A 13,044-nucleotide genomic window follows, 5' to 3' on the forward strand; every position below is an offset into this window, starting at 1 on the left:
GAATCACGCGTCTACGCTTCACGTCTCGAGCACGATGCACCAGTCATCGTCGAGACGTCCTCGGCATGTTGCTCTCCTCCCCTGATTCTCGCTACTCTTCTCCTCCTCCTCCCTCCTTCTCCTCCCTCGTATCGCCACTCGGACGGCTATTCGTAACTGGCGAACCACCGGTCGGGCTCGCTCTTCGCAAGGAACGACGACCCCCTCGAAGGCGCCTACGTTCTACGGCACTGTTGCCTTCAAGCGAGATCGAACTGGCACGAAATGGATCTGGCAGTTGGAGCCAGTGGAGTTTCTCGGCTGATTCCTTTTTTTTTCAACTTATCGATAGTATCGGAGGCAATTCTCGCGCGTAGTCGTAGCGCGTCTCTCTCTCTCGGTCGATATCTCGGCGGCGTCGGGCGATGGTAATTTGAAGGAGATACGAGGCGTTCCGCAATTAGCTTCCTTCGTCGGAGTGGAGGGAGATTGACACATTAATTACAAAGGATAATTAATATTAGCAACCGGGATATTAGTCCCTAAAGTCTGAGAAAGCTGCGTACACAGAGTTCGATTGAAAACTTTTTTGTCATGTGAAATCACAGGTATTAAACTAAATGCTCAATTACTCATTCAGTATTGTATCTATTTATGGCAAAATATCTTAAAATGTTTATTTAATTTATAATTTCTTTAATAAATAATAAAAATAAATGACAATTACAAGTAAAGCTGTTATTATTAAATACCAATCATCAGGGAAATATATTTCATTTTTTTTTTAAATGTTGAACCAATAAAAACTCAAACTCATCAATACACTATCGATGTAACAGCTTTACAATAACATTAATAATTGTTGCATCCATAAATTATCTTATTAGAAAGCTATATTTCATTATATATTTCATATTAAATAAAAAAAGCTGAACCAATAAATGTGCAAGCTCCCACACACGTCCCTTGTAAATCGCATCAATGCACTGTCGACGAAACGAATAATTTGACGCGGCAATCGCGTTATATCGGCGCGCGATCTAACGAGCGCGCAGCGCGCTCGTCAGGCGAGCTTTTTTTGCTAACCGGCACTCCGACGCAGAAACTTATACTTAAGTCGGGCTCGCGCATTTCGATCTCATGCAAATTAGATCCGGCGCGTATCGCGTTCCGTCCGAGCCTCGCTCGATCTCTGCCGAGCGTGACGCGGGCAGGAATCGAGCGATTTTGTCGATCGGAGATTCGTTTGGCGCGGCTCGGGCCAATAAAATTTTCACGCCGCGTCGGCCCGCCCGCCATTGCGATCTCGTCGCCGAGTTATCGCGAGAGGTGCATTCCTATCGGATATTTATTATCGCGTCGTATTCGATGCGCGGTATATTCGACTGCGCGCGCGGCCCGTTCGCGACCCTGTGTCTCATCGACGCCTTCGACCCCGTGCACGTGGCTCGAGATTATAGGGTACGACGACGCCTTCGACCCCTGCACGAGTCAACGAGTCTCTCTTCTGCTCCTCTCTTTCTCTCTCTCTCTCTTTCTTTGAAAGATTATTTAAATTTGCCACGCGTAGTCAAAGATTTTCGCCTTTCCCCTTGCGAAATTATTCGCCAGACGAGTGTCTTGTTTCGAAGATCGACGCGCTACGTGATCCTAATCTCTGATTAACGCCGAATACGTCCCTCCAAATTATTAGTTAACTATATAGTAAATATAGCGTTGATATAATGCAACGTGTTCGATATTTCACATATTAAGGAACAGAATAAACGGTGTTACAATTTTATGGTACGTTATTTTAAAGCTAAATAAAATTATTACTGCAAAAATTATTACAAAGTTATTCATGAATATGTATACACGCGGTGATCAGTCGCGTAGAAAGGCTCGAGTGGGCAGGCAGTGGCGCGCAGTCGTTCCGTATGTCGTCGCATTAGTCTTCGAAACGCGATCGCATATTAGCTTTCAAAACTCGAGCAGTACAACGAGATGCCGTTCATTCCTCACTGTATATTGCAACTAATGATTATCGGGCCGATGATTAATTAGCTTCCAACCTTAACGGTTCATAAGTATGTGGAAATGACCGCGGGTATTCGAAATGACGGTTATTCGTCTAAATAGATATCTCGCGTAATTTATTCGCTTGACGTAGGAATCGAAACGAAGAAAATGATACTTATAAATTATTGTTTCTCGCGCGTGGACGATAATTATTTCTGTAACGCTCGGTTTCGATTACGTCTCGCGTCGCGCTTTAATTTTTCACCGGCTTAAATGTAATTAAATGTGATTTAAGTAAGACAGGTCGTTACATATATCATTGATTATTTGTTAATACGTATATTTTTTTCAGAATAAAAATGCAATACCGAATTTTGATTTCTGTTTCAATTAATCATTGATTTTTTACAAGTCGCATCGGAATAAAGTGAATCGCTAAATGATTTTCGAAATCCCTCCGTCATTTGAGATTCGTCTGTTCCACCTTTTTGCGAAACATCGCGAGTGTCATATTTTTCTCGCATTATTCTTCAGTCACGATATAATAACGTGCGTATCGCGTGCGATTAACAGCGGGGGTGCTACGCAAAGTGCTACGCGCGAGCATCGTATTCTGATGATTAGTGCACGCGCGTTCGAAATTAACCGTGTTTTCGCGAGTGAATATTGTGTTAATGCAATAAAGAAGGGACAAGAGAAGAGGAAGCCTGATGGAGGCATCGGACAACAACAAAGTAACCAAAGAGTAATGTACTATTTATTACTTAAAGAAGAATTACTTAAATATTTTCTACGCACAATATTTATTTTTTTAAATATTAATTATTTTGCATGTTAATATAATTTGAATTTTATATTTATATTTTATTTTCGACGTAGTTCTCACCGCTGTGCGCATAGTAGTGAGTGATATATCAGAATTTTTTTACTTTAATTAACCTCAATTAATTAACTTCAGCGCGTTTAGATCTTTTAAATATTACAAACGGATCTTCGACGAATCGAGAGTGAAGTAATTTGTAATATGCAACGCACGATTGGTCACGGAGATTGGCATCGTTGACATTTAATGGGACAAAGGATCGAAAGTTACGAACGAGATAACAGTTACGTGCACTCCTAATTGCCCATTCGGCGAATTAAAAAACGGGGATAGACGGGATGATTCATTCTTCCCTCCCAATTGAAGCTCCCAATCAGAAGATAGACGGATGCTGAACCTCATCGTGTTCGGATCACAATGTCATTCTGACGTACGAACCGTTGTTGAATAACTCGAACTTAATATTTTCTCCGACTATATATAAGGAAATGTAAATTTTTATTTCCAATAATGTATCTTAGCGTTAGCAATAAACACGAACGACAATATTCCATTTGCGGTTCAGTCGCCGTCGTTGTAGCTGCAGAGTAACCGCAGACCTCAGAAAAAAAAATCATATTTCTCTCAATATTATTAACCTATTTTAATGACTGCAACATTATTTTGATAATCTCATGCTCATTCGCCATAATTATTCCAGATAATTCCGTAAAGAGTTCAAGAAAATTGTATAAATTATATACCCACATATTTTAAAAGAGTAACTTTCTATATGGTGCGTGACATGTATAAAGGAAACATTCAAACATTTGTCTTAACGCGAGATGTATCAACGCGCGAAACGCTTATTCTAAAAGTAATAAAGATAACGAGCTGCACGATCGGCTTAACGATTACCGAGAAAGAGGAACGCCGCGAAACGCCCTCCTTCAAGTTTTCCCAAGTCCACTCCGCGCATTGAACGACGTTGAAAGAGACTGTCGTCTTTCGGGCCGGTCGGTCGTCGCGGGCCGACGACGCGAGAGGGATCTTTAATTCCCGCTGACCGGCGCCCATTTACTTTGCGGTCGGCACTTGCAATTGCAACGGGCCGCGCAAGTCGGTCTCTGCTGATGCGTCCTGCGGTCGAACGTCATCACCGTAGCTCACGCGCCCTGACGCGGGATGCACCTACCCTGCGGGACCTTCTAATATTCGAAATTGCTCGTCCTGGCATGTTTATTTGACGTCGGGGCTGCCGTAGAGAGTCGCCCGTCCTATTTCACCCCCTCTCTCTCTCTCTTTCGCCCTCTCCCCCCACCCCTCCCCCGCCCCTCGTCACGCTCTTTCTTCCCCTCTTCCAATTTGCCGGCTGACATTTCTCAACTCCTTCCGTCGCGCCCGCGTGTCGTGGTACCCCTTTTTTCGCCTCCTATGTATCCGTCCCACGGCCTCTTTCTCTCTCTCTCTCTCTCTCTCTCATCCCCTTTCTTTCCCCCTTTCCGCGTCGTCTCGTCTCGCGGCGACGACGACGGCTTTCGTCGTCGTCGTCGTCGTCGTCTGAAGCGCCAACTGAGAAAAACGCGGTAACGCGACCGAGAAACGAACGAGACCGTATTGGCACCGCGAGCCGGTGCGTCCCATGTCAACTATATCACGGACTCGCAAACGTGACTCGCCAATGTGCCCGATTCACGTATATATCAGCAGCTGCATCTTATATTCATCATCTGATAGATGGAGACGCTTGATTTTAATGGAATATCAATACTTGTCTATCCGCATGACGTGCGAGTGGAAAAACGATATCGCGCGATTTGAATTCTCTTTTGTGTACCGATCATTACGTTTCACTGCTGCATTTTTTTTCAAAGGTTCATTAATTCGACGAGAGAGAATAAAGTCTACAAAAAAAAAAAAAAAAAATCATAAGCGAGGAGAAACCGGTAAGTATTTCCTTCCAGGAAATTCCTAAAGAATTCATCGATTTGCTATAAATTATTTATGAGCGATACCTCACGGAGTCATATACGGTTGCTTAACCGCGTGATGCGAGATAAACCGCGTTCTATCCGTCCGCTAATTACTTGATCATCGCGAATGATTATCTATATACGGAAGGGGGAGCGAGAGGATTGGACGACATCGCGGAAACGCCTTCTGGCCTATACTGTTTAAACGAAGAACGCCATAAGTATATACACACACACGTTCTTTTTTTTCTGAGGAGTTTTAAGAAAAAAAAAGAGGAATAAATGCCTGTCGACTCCGCGCCTTAAGCAGCGTCGACGCGCTTACGGCGACGACGGCGCTTTTTTCCAACGTTTTTACGTTGGAAAATGTAGGATACAGTCGGACACGTATAGGACAATGCACTTACGTCGCGGTACGACAACGCCGCGCGGCCGCGCAAAAGCGCTTGTAACGCGGCGGCGGCGGCGGCGGCGGCGGCGCATCCTTGCATTATGCATCGCGCGAACAACGGCGCGCGGCGCATCAATCTAAGACACGTCCCACCGGCGATAAATCGGGTGATATATACGGACGCAGAGGTGCGATGTTACGCGGCGCGATATCGCGTCGGGCAGATAATTACCAGAAAGTGCGTTTTATAAAACCACCAGCGTCAGCCCGCTAATTATAGGCTCCCCGCGCTCTGCGCGCCGCCCGCCGTTCTCATGCAGATGAGGCGGCGCGCTTCTAGGAATCGAAACGTGAAAGCGAAATGTTACGCCGTATATACGATCCTAGAGATCGTCCTATCGGCGTGAAAATACGATTTATCGCCCACGAATAATAGCAATTTTTGTTACGCCAGAACACATATACGCAGATAATTGGGCGCAGCTAGCTGTGAGTTGCCCTGGTTGCTTTTTGAGTCGGTCAGAGAGTGATTTACGCACGATCGTTATTACGCGTTATATTGCTCGAGATAACTACTTTATTCAAACTGCGTTCCGTTAGAATTGAATTTCCTATTTGATCTTAATTAAAAGAATATTAATTGCACATTGAAAAAATTGAAAAATTTGACAGGACTATATTTTTTTTTTCTGCAAATTTTGAGCAAGAATCGATTTTCTGTTCGCCGAGTAATATACGAGAAATATACGGCCTGAGAAAAATACGCTGTATCGAGTATTAAAAAGGGAACAAAATGTCTATATTAAATACCTGTCGTTGTAATTTAAATCGATGCTCGTTTCCGCGAACGCTCGGTTTAAACGGGCCGCCGCGGTCGAACAACACCTTGCGTAATACATTTTTAATTCCGGTAGGTGCATTGAGCCACGTTCGATATCACTGGCGGATCTGTGACCGGATATCGCATAGGCACATCTCGGTCGTTAGGCTCCGCGCTTTTTTTTTGCGAGATGCTAACCGATCCCTATCACTACAAATGAGCGCCATTTGCGCGCGACTCGATGGCGTGGGGTGACGAATATACGAACCCGAATCGGCCTTGTTGCGAGCGGGACTTCGACCGCGGTGGCGGTTTCCACTCGCTGTATATCTATATATACGTATATAACTGTTCGCATCGACGACGGAATCCTCGTAATTTCCCGAAAGTGCGCGAGAGAGTTGCGAGAAGTTGCAGTTTGCGAGAGAGATTCGACTTCGTTTGTAATTCGCTCGACTACATTAATTACGCGACATTGTCGCTCTACACCGGGTGTCTCACGGAGATAATATACTATCATACCGCATCATTATAGATCTCGTAGGAAATTTACCTTGGCGGAAATTCATTATCTTTTGTCATAATTCTTTTTAACTTTTACGTTATTTCCGAAAAGCGAGTCTCTTTAAATGACTTTAAGTTAAAGTAAGATTTATTTAAAGTGGATGATTAAACTGATTAGGTAACTGAAAAGTTAAGTTCTGTTCGTTTACTTGTCCCGTTTAATCTTACGACATCTCGAAGTTACAGAACTTCTAAGTGTCTTCCAAATTATTTTATTTATTTTTACTTATACATGCTATGATCATCGAGAAAATTCAATAATTTTAATAAATAAAATATAAATAAAATTATCTCGATTTAAATCAATTCGAATAAATTTTATTTTAATTCAAAGTTATTTTAAAAAATTGTTTTAAGAAAATATAAAATAATTTATATATATCAACAAATGTATATAGTAATCTTTGCAAACAAGTAATATTATCACATTTACTTAATATAAATTTCTGTATATGAAAAAAACAGTGACATTCTCTAAACTACTCTAAATCCGTTGCGCAACTTTTTACTTTCGATTTCTATATCGTATTCCGGAAGTTTTAAAGAGGCAAACAAAAAATCACCGATGCTCGAGATCGGATGTTCGTACTTGCATTGGCAAGCAGCGAGGGCCCTCCAATTTGCGCTTATTAATTCGAATTATCGCTGCCAAGTGGGTGTCCAGCGGAGGATATTAAAACCTCTGACCTTTAGCAGGATGAATTATGCCGAAGTTCATCAAACAGTAAGGCGGTCTCGTATTTTAGGCGCCATAAAAATGTACAGGCTTAACACTCATTCTTTAAAATCGATCTGAGAAATTAATGTGTGCCTTAAATGTATTCTCGCATTAATATTTTTATGTTCTTATAATTTTATAATGTTTCGTCATTTTTTTTCTAAGTGTGTGGTACAGCTAAATTAATATATCTTACATCAATATATTATAAAGCTTATTATCAATATATATTACATATAAGCGTTAAAAAATTTCTTTTTACGAAAAAATAAATATGTAAGGTATATGACAAGTAATCTGTCAGATCGATTTTAGAATAACGGAGGAGTCACTTTAAGCACGAAGCAATTTCGAATAGTCACACTTTAATAATTATTTTCATGTGACGTATATTCTTAGTAATTTAAGAAATTGTTTTTATAATTGCGACAATCGCAATATTAAAAACTGATTTCGCCTTTTTAATCGATTGAATAATTGTAAATAGTGATTAAAACAGAAAATTATCATAATTTCTGCTCACTGCTATCGCACATTTCAATTAATTTCGTACAATCAATTTGTGGAAAATCTATCGTGCAAGTAATAATTACGGTCACACGAAGTTTACTTGACGAAACTGTCATAACTTGCCGGCGCGATATATTTTCTATTTAGAGACGCACGTTTAAAGCTTCGAATCTGATCTCTCTCTTTCTCTTTCTCTTTCTCAGATAAATGACCCAAGACGCGACTCAGAAGGAAAGAAATTGCTAGGTGCTTGAAATGATGTCCGTTGATCTCCGCTGAGAACAATATCTTTTCGCATAATTAAGACAGAGCAAACTTACCGTGACGGCAAGCCGCGAATCGTCGTCCGTTTTCCCCATCAGCCGAATCGAATTGTCCATTCGCCGGTCGAATTGCGCGACTTCGTCACCGAGAGAATGCGAAACGCTCCGCTGGCTGAGATTACTCCGATCTTCGATTCCGCTCCAAGTTCACGGCGCGGCGGCGACGCGAACGTGACGCACTCACGCACTTACGCCGATGCAACGGGCGCACTTTCTGTCCTTCGTTGGTTATGACTTCGTCACAATGACCTTCCAGAGGACCTCCAGAATTTGGCGCACGCCGATCGAAGCGGGCGATTAACATGGCGGACACCCGTTGAAGCGTCGCGTGACGTCACGGCACTCACGGCTGGCCGAAACCGTGCGCGAGATCCGCGGACGCGTCTCGCCGTATTTTCCACGCGGACGCGAGATGACGATCGGCGCCCCCGACGCGCGCACTCGAGTCCGACGGAATCCGTTCAAATGTATCTCGCGCTCGTAGATTCGCGATCGAAACCTTCGATGAATTCGACAAGCGAGCGACGGCGTCCCGCGATCCACCGGCCACTGCGCGCGACGCGACTTCGTCAGTCGTCGCCGAGAGAGAACGCGAAATCGATCCGCCGGCTGAGATCACTCCGATCTTCGATTCACGGGCGTCGCGGCGGCGACGAACGTGACGCACTCACACCCGACGCGATGGGCGAATTAACCTTTTGCCTATTATTTTTGGTTATGATTTCGTGAATGAATAACAGCGAAACGTATATAGTCACCGACGATCGACGTACTGACGAATTGTACTCGATTTATACGTCTCGGCTTGACGAATAAATGTAATTGTCGGGCGTACCGAGAGTTTATGAAATTAAGATAATTAACTCGTAACAGATGTATATGTATATATCTAACAAGCCTCCTTCCTTGCCGCGATGTCGCATGCCCCAAATCACTGATCGACATGCTCCGTTTTCGCGACCGAGATCTCACTCCGATCTTGATCGACTCCGCCGCAAGTTCACGGCGTCGCGGCAGCGTGGCGCAGTCATACCAATGCAATAGGCGAATTTTTTCTCCCCACTGGGGTTATACGCTTTCGTAATGAATAATACCATATGGTCACCAACTTTGTACAGTAACCAGCACTAAATGAATTGAATTATGATTGGAAGTTGAAACACATTCGCGCGAACACTTCCAACGAGTATACGACGAATTCTTGTCCAACGAAGAAGCGGCGACCCGATTCACGTCGAAATTCACGCGATTTAATTGTTACTACTGGAAAGCGCGGAATTTCGTATATTCGAAGCGTTCCGATCGTCCTACCGCAAATTCAGAAGATTAGAACTCCTCTCAATTGGCCATCTGAAATAATATCATGAAATAGTGATAAAATGTATAGCCATGACATATTATAGAATATTCTCTTGAATTTTACATGAAATTTCACACCGCGACTTGTTTCGCGACTAACAATAAAAGTATAATTATAACCACGAAATTTTCACGGCCATCGTTTGATAAATCAATCGCTCATCTACGTGCGCACACATACGAATGTGCACGCAGATAAGAGCGTATATGTTTGTAAGTGGAAATTCTGTCTCCTCGAGAAAAGCGGCTACGCGAGAATGCTATTTCGTACCTTCTTTTTTTTCTACTCGTGGAAGATGCAATGCACGGCACCGCGGAAGCGAGAGAAGCGAGACGACGTGGTTTCCATGTCTTTCTAGAAAACTGTACACCAGGCGCCATCTACCGCGGGGCGAGCGAAGCGACGTACGCTTCCACGGGCGCGCCGTTCTTACCGACGTTGCGGACGCGGCCGGAAGCTCATAAAGGTATACATCGTTCGGCTGCGATGATAATAATAATAATAATAATAATAATAATAATAATGACGACAACGCGCGACGAGACGGATGCGGAACGCGTTGCAATCTCCGCCCCAGGAACGCCCTCTGGTAGGCTATTGGCCCGATATCCCTAGCCCGGAAAAAGGCTGCCATGGCCGGCGCGACCGGGCGAACGCGCCAATCGGAGAGCGCCCCCGGCAAAACAAAAGGCACGCACATCGCCGTTCTCTCTCTCCGTCTAGTTAGTGGCCCTCCTCTCCCTCTCTCTCTCTCCTCGCCTCGAGAGCGAGGTTCTCCTCCGCGGCGAGAGAACCGAACAAATGAATACCGCGCGGCGCGGGGCGAGATCCCCCAGGGGTGTCGGCGCACTCCCCGGTAAAGGAGGATCGCTCGGGAATCCGGCGACCGCGGAACGTAGGGACAGGAGGGCGAGTGAGAAGGGGGGACGAGGTTCCCGAGTTTTTGATGTATTAAAACGCGGGCTCTACGTGACACCGAATGCTAAGTAGACCTTCGCATCGCGCGACGGCTTCGAATCGCGAGTGGCCCCTCTCTCTCTCTCTCTCTCTCTCTCTCTCTTTCTTTCTTTCTTTCTACCTGCCTCGCTTGTGCCCTCGGGCTTGGTCTCGGCTGCATTTCTCTTTCTCTACATGTATATATGTGTACAGTCATGTCTTTATTATCATCGTCATCGCCCTCCTTGCCGCTCCTCGCGTAACGCGGCGGGCGGCGGCCGTTATTCAGTTATTATCGCGTCGTCGCGCTCGATAAATTAGACGGGCCCGCCTGAGCGTGACCCGATCGTGGCCGGCGATAAGATTTCGATCTACATACTTAAAACGACCCGTACTATATCTGGCAACGCGTCACACGCCACATCGCCGAGGCGTCCGGACGATATCTCGCTCCACCGGCCAGCTGCCGGAGCAGATTGCGTAAGCAGCAGTACCGTAGGCGCATGCAAATTGGTGTCGACGTCGTCGTCGTCGTCGTCTCGGCGGCTGCCGCGCGTCGCGATGACGCGATCACGTCACGAGTACGTATGCATCTTAAACGGCATGCTCATCTCACGAAAGAAACTCACATTCTTCACGGTGCTATACCTGTTTGTAAATCGATCCTCTCTTGAAAAGAGAGCTGCACGATATATTTTCGTGAGACATCACAATAACTTACCTCTAACCTAACTCCCACCTCCCTAATCCCTTCCTTAACCTTGAAACCTTTTTTTTATCACTTCTAAATAATTTGTAGATAATATTATGTTTGCATCTCGTTTCAGACGATCCATTTGTTTGCGTCAGAATTCGGAACAGAACTTCCATTTGCAACTCTGCGTGCGCCGTGCAATGTAAAAAAAAAACGTCTGAACAATGAATATACATAAAGTCGTAAAGTGGGCATCGGTATATATGAAGGTACGTATATAAAATATATTGAAATATGCACGTATATCGAAACGGTACATTAAATTATAAGTGAAATTTTAGGTATCCTGAAATCTCTGACATCTGAATTATGGATCGTTCAAAGCGACGAGCTTTACGCTACGACGACGGAAGGCAAGTAATTTTCTACTTAAGTCACCTCGCGCAAGAGAGCCGGACATGACGGATATATCGAGGCGTTAAAACGCGTTTTTATACGGTCAATATTACGAACACGGCACACACATGCACACACACCGTCTCCTTGGCAGGCTGTAGACTTTTACCGGAACGGCGGTTTTTATCGGCGCCCGCTACGGTTTCTCCGTAGTCATCGCATTACTGTTTGTTGTTTGTAGTCTCTCTCTCTTATTTAGTCGATAATCGCTCTTTTCCTCGAGACCTATAATTTGCAACCCGATTTGGGCGCCGGCGCGAGTCAATTAGTGATGGACGGGGCCCCCGGAGACCCGTGGTGTTGAAATGGAGCGACATTTGTGGGCCTTGTGCTCTTCATTTTCGGAGCGCAGCGCGTTCAAAAACGCTCGTCACGTCCGGTCCGTATACGTATATCCCATTTTTCCGATTCCGTTTCGGTGACAGAGAGCGAGCAAAAGGCGCCTGGGTATCGTGGCGGTAGGTACCGACTACAAAAGCCCTTGGACAAAAGACGTCTTTGCGAATATGGTCTTTATTGTTATTTCTATATTTTTCGGTCAATCAGCTGGAATTTTGACGAATAAGTAAGTCTATTAATGCGGGGGGGGGGGAGCAGAAAACATTCGGTTTGTTTGAAGAATTGAAAGTATAAAAAACGCCAGTTAAATATCGACATAGATACTTATCGACATAGATACTTATCGACATAGATAATTATGTAAATTTTAATTTACCCCCCAAAAAATGTCGAAATTTGCCCTAACGCTTAGAAAAAAAAAACTACAAGAATGTTGTTACAGATTTATTTTCCTTCGGTTCTTCCTAAGAACGAACGGAAGAAAAGGGTAAGATATGCTCGAGCAAATCCACCGCAAACTTGGTCTCGTTGGCACGAAATCGTACAATTCTGTTTAGTAGGAAAATTTTTAGAAACGGATCTAGCGGATTAAGTGAAACGTGTTTTCATAGGATCGTATTTTCCTTTAATGGCCAACGTCATTCTCTGACGTTTGACATTCGCTCTTCTCAGGTATATATACACGCGACAAATCCTCCAGCAGATTATCGTCTCACGGATCGTTGTAAGTTAAGCTTGACCTTATTCGAAAGGATTTCTCTGCTTGTGAGTGAAAGATATCCGCATTTTTTCCTATTCTCTCCTTTTTCTTCTTTCCCCTCCCCCTTCTTTTTCGCGAAATCCATCGTGTGCAGAGCATATGCCTGTGGCGGACGACGACGACGACACGTGTAGTCGTCCGGTAAAACGCGGCCGCGGATATAAACGTGCCCATAAGGACGCGGGACGCGAAAATCAATTTGATAGGCGAGCGTACGCGTGCCGAATTACCTCTACGTGATGTCGGGCCGTTTCTCGCCATTTTCGCCATTACATTAACGAAGAGACGCGTCGCGCCGCGCCCGTACCCGCAATGGTTTACGGCCGTATATCGTAATGCTCACCGCACGAACAATGGGGTAACATCGCGATCCCAGGCACGTCTCGATCCCACGGCTCTCGTATCCGGAAGGGAGGTG

At 44.5% G+C, this 13,044-nt stretch overlaps 1 long non-coding RNA gene across 1 annotated transcript in view; it reads right to left on the bottom strand.

Annotated features, from left to right (window-relative positions):
- Positions 1–8,384, bottom strand: part of LOC105451526 — a 99,949-nt gene extending 91,565 nt beyond the window's left edge. The window contains exon 1 of the long non-coding RNA XR_974595.1: positions 8,079–8,384. This is a non-coding gene — a long non-coding RNA (uncharacterized LOC105451526). The remainder of the gene's footprint in view (positions 1–8,078) is intronic.
- Between the last annotated feature and the right edge of the window lie 4,660 nt (positions 8,385–13,044).

Source organism: Wasmannia auropunctata, unplaced genomic scaffold, assembly GCF_000956235.1.
Source record: "Wasmannia auropunctata unplaced genomic scaffold, wasmannia.A_1.0 LD336050.1, whole genome shotgun sequence".
Lineage (NCBI taxonomy): Eukaryota > Metazoa > Arthropoda > Insecta > Hymenoptera > Formicidae > Wasmannia > Wasmannia auropunctata.